The sequence below is a fragment of the Nasonia vitripennis genome (assembly GCF_009193385.2).
Source record: "Nasonia vitripennis strain AsymCx chromosome 5 unlocalized genomic scaffold, Nvit_psr_1.1 chr5_random0002, whole genome shotgun sequence".
Taxonomy (NCBI): Eukaryota; Metazoa; Arthropoda; class Insecta; order Hymenoptera; family Pteromalidae; genus Nasonia; species Nasonia vitripennis.
The window spans coordinates 313,233-328,835 of NW_022279652.1; the positions used below are offsets into that span (position 1 = coordinate 313,233).

General features: G+C 28.7%; 1 protein-coding gene across 1 annotated transcript in view; it reads left to right on the forward strand.

The window, feature by feature from the left end:
- Positions 1-15,603, forward strand: part of LOC116417791 (SET and MYND domain-containing protein 4-like) — a 224,254-nt gene that overhangs the window by 172,336 nt on the left and 36,315 nt on the right. The window lies entirely within an intron of this gene.

Consider the following 15,603-nt stretch of genomic DNA (forward strand, 5'->3'; position numbering starts at 1 on the left):
AATATACAAACAGTCTTTTGAGCCGCCGCCGCCGCTTGATGACATTTTAAGGTTTGGGCGTGAGAGCGAGTTCGTTGCTATACGCAGATAGCATATTATAAAGAGATGACGTGCGCTTCGGGACATCGTATTACAAAGGAGTATACGGTCACTGCCGGATGTATAGACTAGTCTTGGACTTATCGGTTTCAGAATACAAAAGCGGTGTTACCGGAGTTGACCATCATCGCCTTCTACTCTGTACGCCTCTTTCTTACACGCATGAAGAATAATATAGCTTTGGTTTTTAATATAAAATAATTATTATAAAGGCTATAGCCGGGTTACTATGGTGAAATGGCCCCCTTGGAAAATGTATATATGTTATATACCATTCGATGGGGGATAAAAAAAAACTCCCATAGCCAAATTTTTAGCTCTCTGCCTAGTGCGCATGCGCAGTAACGTCGATAAACGTGTTTTTTTGATTTTATTTTTTTCTGAAGTCCCTATAGGATAAAAATTTTTTTAAAAATTCACATTGGTGTATTCTTATGTCATGAATAACTGCAATTTTTTTGGGATTACATAACCTCAAATATCGGATCTAAAAAAATTATTAAAGTTTTCAATCGATATTTTGACCCCCTTGTTTTTGAGGTGCAACTTTTTAAGTAGACTTTTTTTGTGTACTTTTTCCCGTTCTTTACGATGGCACTAACGTTTTTTCCTTAAAAATGGTGGCACAACTCGATTTGAGCCAAAAACTGATTTTTTTGCCATTTTTTCACGTTTTTAGCTGGTTATGTTACAATTTAGTTACTAAAGTGACTCCTTTTGAGTAGTTTTGCATATCTTCCCATGAAAACATAATCAAATGAAATATTTTGTTCGCTCCAAGCCGTATTTTTTATATTATCTTACGTTTTCAATGATGGTCTTATCAGAATTGTGATATCACCTTATTATAAAACTGATGGCTAATGTTATGTTCTTTTTAAACGTTCTGTGATTGGTGGAAAGTATTGTCTCTGTCGCACTTTTTTGTTTATTGTTTATTTTTATTTATAATAAAAGGTTATGCTTGGCCGCGCGGTTGACGCGGCGGCTGCAATGCAGACGATCTGCGTAGTGAATGGTCAATCATAAAATTAAGAATTATCAGGAGCATAAACAAATAAAGTATTTTGATTTCTTAATTAATTAAACGATGCGCAAACCAATGGCCAACATTGTTTTTTTCAAAACTAATTTTTTTTTTTCTTACAATTGTCTATATAAGGGAGAAAGTACAATACGTCCCGTCCCGTCCCGTACCGACCCCGGGACATACCGTCTGAAATAAGTCACTTTTATATTATTGGCTAATTCTGTTCGATAACCCAATCGACGGTACAGAATTAGCCAATCCCGTAAAAACAGCTTATTTCAGACGGTATGTCCCGAGGTCGGTACGGGACGACGGACTCAATTGTACTTTCTCCATAATATACTAATACAAGTGAATGGTGAAAACGCTGTTAGTATAAGTTTATAACTTTTAAAGTAAATTAAAATCTAGCAAATAAAAATTGTTTCGATTTTTCTTTTTACTATTTCGGCTTTTGACTGATAATTGATAGCAATACTAGAAAAAATAATAAAGTAGTTAAGTATTTATTTTCAAATACATTGGAGTTAGTTGGAACCGAAGGCTGACGCGGCTACTTTAAATCTTTCTGCTGTTTACTTCAAAACTAACAATCTTGTATATTTAAAGTGAGTACTATATATTTTACATATCTTTTAAAAAAATGAAGATTTAACAAAGTTTTTCAAAAGTTTTGACATCACAGATTATATGCTTTGATATTAGGGTTATATGTATTTCTAATACATATTACACAATAAATTAATATTTTGTTAAATAACTTCTTTAAAATCAAAACCTATTATTAATATCTAAAATGTTATTTTTATGCCGACACTTAGAGTTTTGAAAAAAATACTGTAACCAACCTACTGATAAATAAAAAATCTCCCATGTATTTATAATAAATACACTTGTATTTTACCGGTATATGCAGAGTAAGACTTATTAATGGGTAGAAAAATAAAATTTTTATTATAAATTCTGTAGTATTAAGAGTAATTGTATCAAAAATAATGACAGATAATATAGTAATATAATAATATGATATAATAATATAATAATATGATATAATAATATAATAATATGATATAATAATATAATAATATAATATAATAATATAATAATGTAATAATAATAACAGATAATTATTAGACCTTTTTATACGCTAAATAAGAAAAACATGTTGTGTACGTTATTAAATTCTTGCATAAAATCAAAAGTTTAAACCAACATTAAATTATAAACTGTTTTAGTACTCGCATAAAGATCCGATCTTATCCTAAAATAAAAATAGCAATCAGATTTTAAATCAATAAGCTAACAAAAAAGTAATTAATAAAAATGAATTTTCAATCCTATAGATATAGATATACGTACAATGCATGTAAGGGGAACGAGTCTTTATCTATTTAACTTAACCAATTTAGGCTAATCACATAAAGTAAAATGAGAAATTAGTTAAACATAAAGTTGTTGAAACTATTAACTAAATAAAATTAAGAAGGAAAAACATTTGAATAAAATATGACAATAAACTTTTGCTAGAAACGGATTTGACGATTGATGAGTTGCATGTTTTGATGTAATGCGGTATATTAATTATACAAGTATGATTAAATTGATAAAATATAGAAAGTCTTGAACAATAATTAATTTGTTTATGTATAAAATACTGTCAAATTAATAAAAAATGCACATAAATATCTGCATATGACTATATATGATGTGATTTTTACTATAGTTAATTATTATGAGATGAGAAAAAATATTTGGTTTTACATAAAAACAATACATGAGAAATAATAAAAATGAAAAATAGAACTAATAGGATGCGAACTTATTAATTGTCAATTAACTTTTAAGTTAAAAAAATGTAAAATGAATAAAGTAAACACAAGCTAACCTATGCTTTAAACACATACGTATATGAAACATCATTAAAAACAACATTATTTATTTATTTTAAAATACACTATTATTCATGTCTAGATACAAGAACATATTTTTACAAAAAAACAAATTGAATATAATAATTTCATAGGTTTGTTGATTTTATAAAGTCACTAGGTGCAAGCACTTCAATACAGTTTTTATGACAAAAAAAAATTATTTGCTTAAAAAACTTATAAATGAAATACAACTTATTTCACTTTTACTAGGCAATATTATTTTTTTACTTTTCATGTAAAGCTACTGAGAAAACTGGATTATACAAGAACTTAGATTATAATATTTTTGTAATATTTATTATTCATTCTAGTTTTTAATTTAAAAAAAGGCAAACAATTTTTTTAGATTTTTAAAAACTAACTAACAGCATTTTTAAATGTATTGTAAAATATTTATATTTTATTATTTCAGAAGTGATCTTCTTGTCTAATGGTTAAATAAATATGGCATCTAATAGTAATGAAGAGTCAGATAACATCAGGAAACGCGATGATCGAAGATGTGCCATGTGTAATATTTATATTAGAAAATCAATTGGTCGAGAAAAGGAAATCGAATCTGAAGTTGAAATCGAATATGCTAAACAATTATCAAATAAAGATATTTACATCCATGATGTAATTTGTGATTCATGTAGAAAGCGATTAGCCAAATACATATCAAGCTCTAAACCTAAAAAGGTTAATGTTCCAGCAACTGCTTCGTCTCAAGATTCAAATGTTTCTGAATCATTTTCTCAGCTAACTGTCACTTCATCATCTCAGGAAAGTACACAATCATCTGTATACACAATAAAGGAACAAAAAGTACGAGCAACCACGGAATTACTTATTCAAAGGACGATTGCGGCACATAAATATTGCTTTGTTTGTGGGTACCAAAAACAGACTAATAATATATTAGTTCCTTTAGAGGCCCGAATTCAAGTTTATAGTAAAATGAATGTTTTTATTCCACATGGCAATAGATGCTGTTGCACACATTTAATTAAAAAAAGATTTTATGAAGATGAACTAAATAAAATTAATATTTTTTCCACTACAAGTACGGTATATATTGATGAATTACTACAATTTTGGAGTCAATTATCAATGAAAGCAGACGAAACTTTATTAGATACAGTAGCTGAATTTTCCATGCCTGAAAAAAAATTGAAAGTTTTTACGGGATTAACGTGGGAAAATATTAATTATCTTAAAGATCAACTCACTTCTCTGAAGAATTCCTGTGTAAGGACAGCGACACAAGCCATTGTCGTATTTTTATTCAAAATGCGCTCTGGGAATTCTAACTCGCTCATCTCTACAATATTTGACATTGAAAGCGAACAACAAGTATCTCGTTTTTGTCAATCAGTATTATTATCTTTCGAAAAAGATTTACTACCAAAACACTTTGGATTAGAAAATGTAGACAGAAATGAATTGATTGAAAATCTAACTTCTAATATGGCAAAGAAATTACATCCTGGTAAACAACTTATTTTGATTGCTGATGGTACTTATATAAGACATGAAAAAAGCTCTAATAACGAGTACCAAAGAAAATCTTATTCAGGCCAAAAAAAAGTTCCTCTGACTAAACCATTTACTATATGTACTACTAATGGTTATGTTGTTGACCAGTTAGGTCCATATCTTGCAAATAAAAATGATGCTATAATACTGATTGAAATATTGGAAGAGAAGCAGAATATTTTACAGAAACTTCTTCGCCAAGGGGACATTTTTATACTGGATAGAGGTTTCAGGGACATTAAACAAAAATTAGAAAATATGGGTTATATTGTTTTGATGCCTGCACTCAAAGGTTCAAAATCTCAACTTTCTACGCAAGAATCAAACGAAACAAGATTCACGACAAAACTGCGATGGGTTGTTGAAGCAGTGCACGGAGTTCAAAAGAAAAAATATAGGTTATTAGATCACAAACTTGATAATAAAATGGTGAAAAATACTGGATCTTATTGTAAAATTTCTTGCTACTTAAATAACTTGTTTGGCAAACGCCTAGATTCTGATGAAGACATGCAAGATGAAATATTTAGTGCTATGCAATCTAGAAAAAATGTTGAAAATACATTAGCAGTTTTAGTAGCAGACAAAAGATGGAGTCGTCGGAAACTACCATTTAAAATAATAACTTCGGATGATTTACCAGACTTTCCTGAATTAACAATAAAAGATTTGAAAATTCTGTTTACAGGAACATATCAGCTTAAACAGACAATATCTTACTTAGCGGAAATGCTTGACGCAGATAATAATTTGAAGATTGGATATTCAAAAGAGACTAACAATATTCTCAAACTTGAAGTTCAATCCAGGCATATTAACAGAAAACAATACAAATGTTTCGTTGAGTATAAACCAAATGGTATTGGTTATTCTAGCATCTTAAGACACTGTTGTGATTGTGCTAACGGTAACCGTACTATAGGATGTTGTGCGCATATTGCTGCCATAATCTATTATCTTTCACATGGAAGATATTTATCAAAAATCATACGACCATCTGAAATTATGTCTAAAATGTTTCTTAATGATCAAATTGAAGTGTGTATTGATTAAGATAGTGACAATGATGAGTGAATCATTTTTTCTATTGTGAACATTCGTTATTTTTAAAAAGCTACTTGTATACGTTCCATAATTTATTTTAAATAGCCTATGAAGATAATAAATTATACTTTGTACGAATTGAACATACTTAACTTCAATTCCTTTTTACCTGATAATTATTACTGTCAATAGATTTTGAATAATCAATTAAGTAGAGGCAGATAAGCCAAATATGGCCTTTTTAAGACCACAAGACGCCAAAAGTACCCTCAAACGATCGATTTCAAGGCTATGTTTAGCTAAAAACAGGCTTTTTTGCGTGAAAACCCTTGCATTATGACATTTTTAGGTTAGTTTTGGGTTACATGGTACCAAAAATGGCCTTTTTCGGCGTTAAATCACTCAAATGAGGGCATTTTTAGGTTAAAGAGAAAAGCAGACACTGACAGAGGCGATATTCTTTTTATATATAGAGAGAAACCCTTTATTACCTCAAATTCTGATAAGACCATCATTGAAAACGTAAGATAATATAAAAAATACGGCTTGGAGCGAACAAAATATTTCATTTGATTATGTTTTCATGGGAAGATATGCAAAACTACTCAAAAGGAGTCACTTTAGTAACTAAATTGTAACATAACCAGCTAAAAACGTGAAAAAATGGCAAAAAAATCAGTTTTTGGCTCAAATCGAGTTGTGCCACCATTTTTAAGGAAAAAACGTTAGTGCCATCGTAAAGAACGGGAAAAAGTACACAAAAAAAGTCTACTTAAAAAGTTGCACCTCAAAAACAAGGGGGTCAAAATATCGATTGAAAACTTTAATAATTTTTTTAGATCCGATATTTGAGGTTATGTAATCCCAAAAAATTGCAGTTATTCATGACATAAAAATACACCAATGTGAATTTTTAAAAAAATTTTTATCCTATAGGGACTTCAGAAAAAAATAAAATCAAAAAAACACGTTTATCGACGTTACTGCGCATGCGCACTAGGCAGAGAGCTAAAAATTTGGCTATGGGAGTTTTTTTTTATCCCCCATCGAATGGTATATAACATATATACATTTTCCAAGGGGGCCATTTCACCATAGTAACCCGGCTATAGCCTTTCGTTGCGGTTTCGATGCTAAAATGTAGGTGAGAGCTTTTACATGATTTTAGTATTTTACATTATTTTTCTAACTGCAAAATTAAGGAAGATGTGGGGTCCGAAAGGCGAGGAAGGTATCAGGAGAGCAGGAGATCTAAGGAGGTAAGTGTATCGGTATTGGGAGGAGGCTGATCATGGTTTCTATTACTGAGAGGCAGTTGTCATGGTTTCTATTAGTATTGGATTTCAGGAGGTAGTTGATAATGGTTTCTGTTAGTAAGAGGCAGTTGCCATGGTTTCTATTAATATTTATTTTCTGTAGAAAGAGTGCGTTTTTCTAATACTAAAATAAAATGTGTTTTATATGTATGAATAATATGATTGTCTAAATTTCAGAATTTACTCGTAGCAGAGAGCTTACATAAGGCACTTATGTAATGACTTTATCTAACGGGTATAATAGTAATAAATGTTAGTAAATTAATAATATATGTGTATATTGTATGTGCGATGTTACGCAGCATGACTTGTTGATTATTCGATTTATTTATCCTCTTTGGATAATTTCTCATTTACCACACGGTAGTCGGTTACCATACGATAGTTGGTACCGCGGGGTAACAACTCTCTACGGTCAAACGGATTAGCAGCTGTCGGTAAGTTATCGACACTAGTCATGGTAATGGGTCCAAATGCAGTGTATGGTTTTCTACGTTCTGCGTTCTGATTTAAATTTAAAGTATTATTTGTCTTTTTAGAATCGAAAAAGTTTGGCTGCGAATTGGCCGACGTCACAAGCCCAAAAAGGTTTATGGTGCCCGGACCCATCAACTTCATGAATATAGGGGTTTATGGTGCCCAAGCTTACAAAATATAGGAGTTTAAGGAGCCCGAACTTATATATAGGTTATTATGGCCACATATAAAAAGTACTCAGAGCCCGGATAAAGACGACATATGTCGCTTTCATGAAATTGGCCATTACTAAGTTGACAACAACGACAACGCTTGAAAATAAAGAGGTCTCATCTTTTGGAGATAATGTTCTAAAATATATTTATATAAGGTGCAAAGCAAATGACCGGATAATGACGACATCTGTCGCTTTATTTATTTTAACAATAAGGAAATTTTGCTATATTTAAACTGATAACAACGATAGTGTGAGACTTACGAACTACGATAATCATGATTTTTATCTAAAGACTCCGGCGTAATAGTATCGTTTACTATATACCGGATATAAACGACGCTTTGAGAATAACGATTACGGTTAAGTGACTGGATCACAACAGCATTATGAGAACTGTAAACAGAAATATGTTAACATGATTTAAAATGATATGCTTAAATGGTCTAAATAATAGAGAGGCCTGATATTTTAAAAAATTTACTACTCAGACCGTATAATGACGACATTTTACACGTCCACGAATTTAGTACCAACTGACCGGTATTCTATGAGAAATAATGTTCTAAATTATATTGATATAAGGTTAAAAGCAAATGACCGGATAATGACGATTCTGTCGCTTTAAGGGATTTTGCTATATTTAACCTGATAACCAACGACAGTATGGGACTTATTAACCTATGCTCAAGAATCATAAATTTGATTATTGAACGGATAACGACGACATGTAAAGCTTTAACCATAGAGACTGAAATCAAATGACCAGATGATAAGTACCTTTATTCCCATTTGAACGAATTTTGCTACAAGTCAACTGATAACATCTACAGTATGAGGCTTACGAACCTGGATAATAGTGTCGTAGTAATCCAGACACTTAACGATACTCGTTATTTTGAAAGTTTTATGTGTTATATTATCCGGTTAATAATAAACAATAATATTACACCGGCGATTTTCAATAAAAATTATTATTAAATGGTGGAGATTAGTAAGTCTCATAATATTGTTCTTATCAGGTTAGTGGTAGCGAAACACGTTAAAATGACAAATCTCATTACCCGGTCATATGGTTTAGTAGCGTATAAACAGAATTTAGAATATTTATTCTGATAGTATATTAATTCTCATAGTGTCGTTGTGATCCAGATACTTAATGATACTCGTTATTCCCGAAGCCGTATCCCTGCTATAAGCTATAGACAGCAATTAAAAACAATTAAAATTCAATTGATTTGAGTTGACTTAATTGACTATTCTAAAAACTATCAATTAAAAATTAATTGATATTAATTGACTTTTATTACAATTTAGTTCAATTGCTATATTTCTCATTCATTTTAATATATTTAAATTGATTTCTATCACGGAGTATTTTAATTTTTTTTCCTATTGAATTTAATTACAATTTTGACAAAACAATCCTATCTACTTCTATATATTTTAATAACTTGTAAGTCAATTGATTTTAATGTATTAAATAAGTACAAAATTTATATTGACAGTAATTGATTTCTGGTGATTCTAAGAATTTATTGATTTGAATTTAGCCATCAAGTGTAAGTCTAGAATTGACTTTAATTAACTTTAATAGAACATTTTTTCAGTTGAATTATATAGAAGACTAATATTCAGAATTTTAATTGACTTTAGTCAATTTCTATAAATGCAGAACATAAATAGATCTTAATATTATTTATCTTCATAGGCCAAAAATATTTTTTTATTCATTGTAATTCAAAAACTTTAATTGAAATGTGTGCGCTATTAATATCTTGAATTTGAATTGTATCTAGTCAATTTGGACATACATATCCAAAATAAATTAAAAAACTTAACTTCAATAAACAATATTTTAATTCAATTCTATCGATTTCCAACATTGATATTATTTATTGAATTTAGTTGATTTGTAATTAATAATGTTATCAACAGACCTTAAGGCTACTTATCTTATAAGTATAATTTCAATTGACTTTTGAAGAGAAATTAATTTTTATGTACATACATAAAAACTAAATAGTTTCAATCCAAATATCTCATGGAAGCTATACATAAATTTTATTCAATTTTAATTAATAAACGTTTAATTAAATGTAGCATATAAAATAAACAGTCATTTTAATTTTCTAAAAACATTTTAATTTTATTAAATGTGTATTAAATTTTATTAAATTTCGTATTGATTTTAGTTGTAATATTTATTATAAAAGCTAAGAATTGTTTTGACGTTTTGAATTTCTATTTGATAACTTTTTTTATTATTTTTTTATTGCATATCAAAGTCAAGTAAAGTTTGTCATTTCGACTCATACCATAAACTGAATGGCTAATCATCTTCTAGTTACCTTAAATAATGTTAAGTTGGTAGTGTAAAAATAATACAATGATCTAAATCGCTTTTCAAATGGTTGACAACTGAAGGATAGATCCATTAATATTATAAAGCGTGCCTCATATACTGTTCTGCTGAATTTCTTATTTTTTTTTTTGTTAAAATTTTTCGTAACCAGTAGTTATTTTAAGCAACAAAATTTAATAAGATTGCTAATAATTTTCTTAACCATCAACTTACAAAGCAATAATTTTTAACGATGTTAGCACATGTTCTAATACAGCGTTCGAATTTGTGTTTCGTCTTATACTTGACCTATACAATCTACGAATTTATATAGGTTTAATTATTAAAGATAAATCTGATTAGCTAGTTATTTTCACCTTTCCTTTAATTTATTTTTGTAGATTTGTTCGGTGAACAATTAAAAGTTTGATGAATCAAGAATCATCGTTAATGTTTGACATTTCGACTCATACAGTAAACTAAACTGAATCGCTAATCATCTTCTAGTTACCGTAAATAATGTTTAGTTCGTAGTGTAAACATAATACAATGTTCTAAATAGTGTTCAACTAGTTTATAACTGTATCATAGATCCATTCATATTATAAAGTGTCCTCATATAGTGTTCTGCTGAGTTTGTTATCTTTTTTTGTTAGAATTTTTCGTAATCAGTAGTTATTTTAAGCAACAAAGTTTAATCAGATTGCTATTCATTTTCTTAACCATCAACTAACAAAGCAATAATTTTTAACGATGTTAGCCAATTCTCTAATACAGCGTTCTAATTTTTATTTCTTCTCATACTTGACCTATATACAATCTACTAATTTAAGTAGGTTTATTTATAAAAGATAAAGCTGATGAGCCAGTTTTTTTCTCATTTCCTTCAATTTATTTTTTAGTAATTGTTCGGTAACAAATTAAAAGTTTGACGAATAAAGAATCATCGTTAAAGTTGGTCATTTCGACTCATACCGTTAACTGAATGGCTAATCATCTTCTAGTTACCTTAAATAATGTTTAGTTCGTAGTGTAACCATAATACAATGTTCTAAATTGTGTTCAACTAGTTTATAACTGTATCATAGATCCATTCATATTATAAAGTGTGCCTCATATAGTGTTCTGCTGAGTTTGTTATCTTTTTTTGTTAGAATTTTTCGTAATCAGTAGTTATTTTAAGCAACAAAGTTTAATCAGATTGCTATTCATTTTCTTAACCATCAACTAACAAAGCAATAATTTTTAACGACGTTAGCAAATTCTCTAATACAGCGTTCTAATTTTTATTTCTTCTCATACTTGACCTATACAATCTACTAATATAAGTAGGTTTATTTATTAAAGATAAATCTGATAAGCTAGTTATTTTCACGTTTCCTTAAATTCATTTTTGTAAATTTGTTCGGTAACCAATTAAAAGTTTGACGAGGCAAGAATCATCGTTAAAGTTTGTCATTTCGACTCATACCGTTAACTGAATGGCTAATCATCTTCTAGTTACCTTAAATAATGTTTAGTTCGTAGTGTAACCATAATACAATGTTCTAAATTGTGTTCAACTAGTTTATAACTGCATCATAGATCCATTCATATTATAAAGTGTGCCTCATATAGTTTTCTGCTGAGTTTGTTATCTTTTTTTGTTAGAATTTTTCGTAATCAGTAGTTATTTTAAGCAACAAAGTTTAATCAGATTGCTATTCATTTTCTTAACCATCAACTAACAAAGCAATAATTTTTAACGACGTTAGCAAATTCTCTAATACAGCGTTCTAATTTTTATTTCTTCTCATACTTGACCTATACAATCTACTAATATAAGTAGGTTTATTTATTAAAGATAAATCTGATAAGCTAGTTATTTTCACGTTTCCTTAAATTCATTTTTGTAAATTTGTTCGGTAACCAATTAAAAGTTTGACGAGGCAAGAATCATCGTTAAAGTTTGTCATTTCGACTCATACCGTTAACTGAATGGCTAATCATCTTCTAGTTACCTTAAATAATGTTTAGTTCGTAGTGTAACCATAATACAATGTTCTAAATTGTGTTCAACTAGTTTATAACTGCATCATAGATCCATTCATATTATAAAGTGTGCCTCATATAGTTTTCTGCTGAGTTTGTTATCTTTTTTGTTAGAATTTTTCGTAATCAGTAGTTATTTTAAGCAACAAAGTTTAATTAGATTGCTATTCATTTTCTTAACCATCAACTAACAAAGCAATAATTTTTAACGACGTTAGCAAATTCTCTAATACAGCGTTCTAATTTTTATTTCTTCTCATACTTGACCTATACAATCTACTAATATAAGTAGGTTTATTTATTAAAGATAAATCTGATAAGCTAGTTATTTTCACGTTTCCTTAAATTCATTTTTGTAAATTTGTTCGGTAACCAATTAAAAGTTTGACGAGGCAAGAATCATCGTTAAAGTTTGTCATTTCGACTCATACCGTTAACTGAATGGCTAATCATCTTCTAGTTACCTTAAATAATGTTTAGTTCGTAGTGTAACCATAATACAATGTTCTAAATTGTGTTCAACTAGTTTATAACTGTATCATAGATCCATTCATATTATAAAGTGTGCCTCATATAGTGTTCTGCTGAGTTTGTTACCTTTTTTTGTTAGAATTTTTTGTAATCAGTAGTTATTTTAAGCAACAAAGTTTAATCAGATTGCTATTAATTTTCTTAACCATCAACTTACAAAGCAATAATTTTTAACGATGTTAGCACATGTTCTAATACAGCGTTCTAATTTATTTTTTGCTTATAATTGACCTATAAAAACTAGTATTTCCTTTAGTTATAATAATTAAATAAATCTGATGAGCCAGTTTTTTTCTCATTTCCTTCAATTTATTTTTTAGTAATTGTTCGGTAACAAATTAAAAGTTTGACGAATAAAGAATCATCGTTAAAGTTGGTCATTTCGACTCATACAGTAAACTGAATCGCTAATCGTCTTGTAGTTACCTTAAATAATGTTAAGTAGGTAGTGTAAAAATAATTCAATGTTCTAAATTCTGTTCAACTAGTTTATAACTGTATCATAGATCCATTCATATTATAAAGTGTGCCTCATATAGTGTTCTGCTGAGTTTGTTATCTTTTTTTGTTAGGATTTTTCGTAATCAGTAGTTATTTTAAGCAACAAAGTTTAATCAGATTGCTATTCATTTTCTTAACCATCAACTAACAAAGCAATAATTTTTAACGACCTTAGCAAATTCTCTAATACAGCGTTCTAATTTTTATTTCTTCTCATACTTGACCTATACAATCTACTAATTTAAGTAGGTTTATTTATAAAAGATAAATCTGATAAGCTAGTTATTTTCACGTTTCCTTTAATTCATTTTTGTAGATTTGTTCGGTAACCATTTTCTTAACCATCAACTAACAAAGCAATAATTAAAGATAAATCTGATAAGCTAGTTATTTTCACGTTTCCTTTAATTCATTTTTGTAGATTTGTTCGGTAACCAATTAAAAGTTTGACGAAGTAAGAATCATCGTTAAAGTTTGTCATTTCGACTCATACCGAAAACTGAATGGCTAATCATCTTCTAGTTACCTTAAATAATGTTAAGTTGGTAGTGTAAAAATAATACAATGATCTAAATCGCTTTTCAAATGGTTGACAACTGAAGGATAGATCCATTAATATTATAAAGCGTGCCTCATACACTGTTCTGCTGAATTTCTTATTTTTTTTTTTTGTTAGAATTTTTCGTAATCAGTAGTTATTTTAAGCAACAAAGTTTAATCAGATTGCTATTCATTTTCTTAACCATCAACTAACAAAGCAATAATTTTTAACGACGTTAGCAAATTCTCTAATACAGCGTTCTAATTTTTATTTCTTCTCATACTTGACCTATACAATCTACTAATATAAGTAGGTTTATTTATTAAAGATAAATCTGATAAGCTAGTTATTTTCACGTTTCCTTAAATTCATTTTTGTAAATTTGTTCGGTAACCAATTAAAAGTTTGACGAGGCAAGAATCATCGTTAAAGTTTGTCATTTCGACTCATACCGTTAACTGAATGGCTAATCATCTTCTAGTTACCTTAAATAATGTTTAGTTCGTAGTGTAACCATAATACAATGTTCTAAATTGTGTTCAACTAGTTTATAACTGCATCATAGATCCATTCATATTATAAAGTGTGCCTCATATAGTTTTCTGCTGAGTTTGTTATCTTTTTTTGTTAGAATTTTTCGTAATCAGTAGTTATTTTAAGCAACAAAGTTTAATTAGATTGCTATTCATTTTCTTAACCATCAACTAACAAAGCAATAATTTTTAACGACGTTAGCAAATTCTCTAATACAGCGTTCTAATTTTTATTTCTTCTCATACTTGACCTATACAATCTACTAATATAAGTAGGTTTATTTATTAAAGATAAATCTGATAAGCTAGTTATTTTCACGTTTCCTTAAATTCATTTTTGTAAATTTGTTCGGTAACCAATTAAAAGTTTGACGAGGCAAGAATCATCGTTAAAGTTTGTCATTTCGACTCATACCGTTAACTGAATGGCTAATCATCTTCTAGTTACCTTAAATAATGTTTAGTTCGTAGTGTAACCATAATACAATGTTCTAAATTGTGTTCAACTAGTTTATAACTGTATCATAGATCCATTCATATTATAAAGTGTGCCTCATATAGTGTTCTGCTGAGTTTGTTACCTTTTTTTGTTAGAATTTTTTGTAATCAGTAGTTATTTTAAGCAACAAAGTTTAATCAGATTGCTATTAATTTTCTTAACCATCAACTTACAAAGCAATAATTTTTAACGATGTTAGCACATGTTCTAATACAGCGTTCTAATTTATTTTTTGCTTATAATTGACCTATAAAAACTAGTATTTCCTTTAGTTATAATAATTAAATAAATCTGATGAGCCAGTTTTTTTCTCATTTCCTTCAATTTATTTTTTAGTAATTGTTCGGTAACAAATTAAAAGTTTGACGAATAAAGAATCATCGTTAAAGTTGGTCATTTCGACTCATACAGTAAACTGAATCGCTAATCGTCTTGTAGTTACCTTAAATAATGTTAAGTAGGTAGTGTAAAAATAATTCAATGTTCTAAATTCTGTTCAACTAGTTTATAACTGTATCATAGATCCATTCATATTATAAAGTGTGCCTCATATAGTGTTCTGCTGAGTTTGTTATCTTTTTTTGTTAGGATTTTTCGTAATCAGTAGTTATTTTAAGCAACAAAGTTTAATCAGATTGCTATTCATTTTCTTAACCATCAACTAACAAAGCAATAATTTTTAACGACCTTAGCAAATTCTCTAATACAGCGTTCTAATTTTTATTTCTTCTCATACTTGACCTATACAATCTACTAATTTAAGTAGGTTTATTTATAAAAGATAAATCTGATAAGCTAGTTATTTTCACGTTTCCTTTAATTCATTTTTGTAGATTTGTTCGGTAACCATTTTCTTAACCATCAACTAACAAAGCAATAATTAAAGATAAATCTGATAAGCTAGTTATTTTCACGTTTCCTTTAATTCATTTTTGTAGATTTGTTCGGTAACCAATTAAAAGTTTGACGAAGTAAGAATCATCGTTAAAGTTTG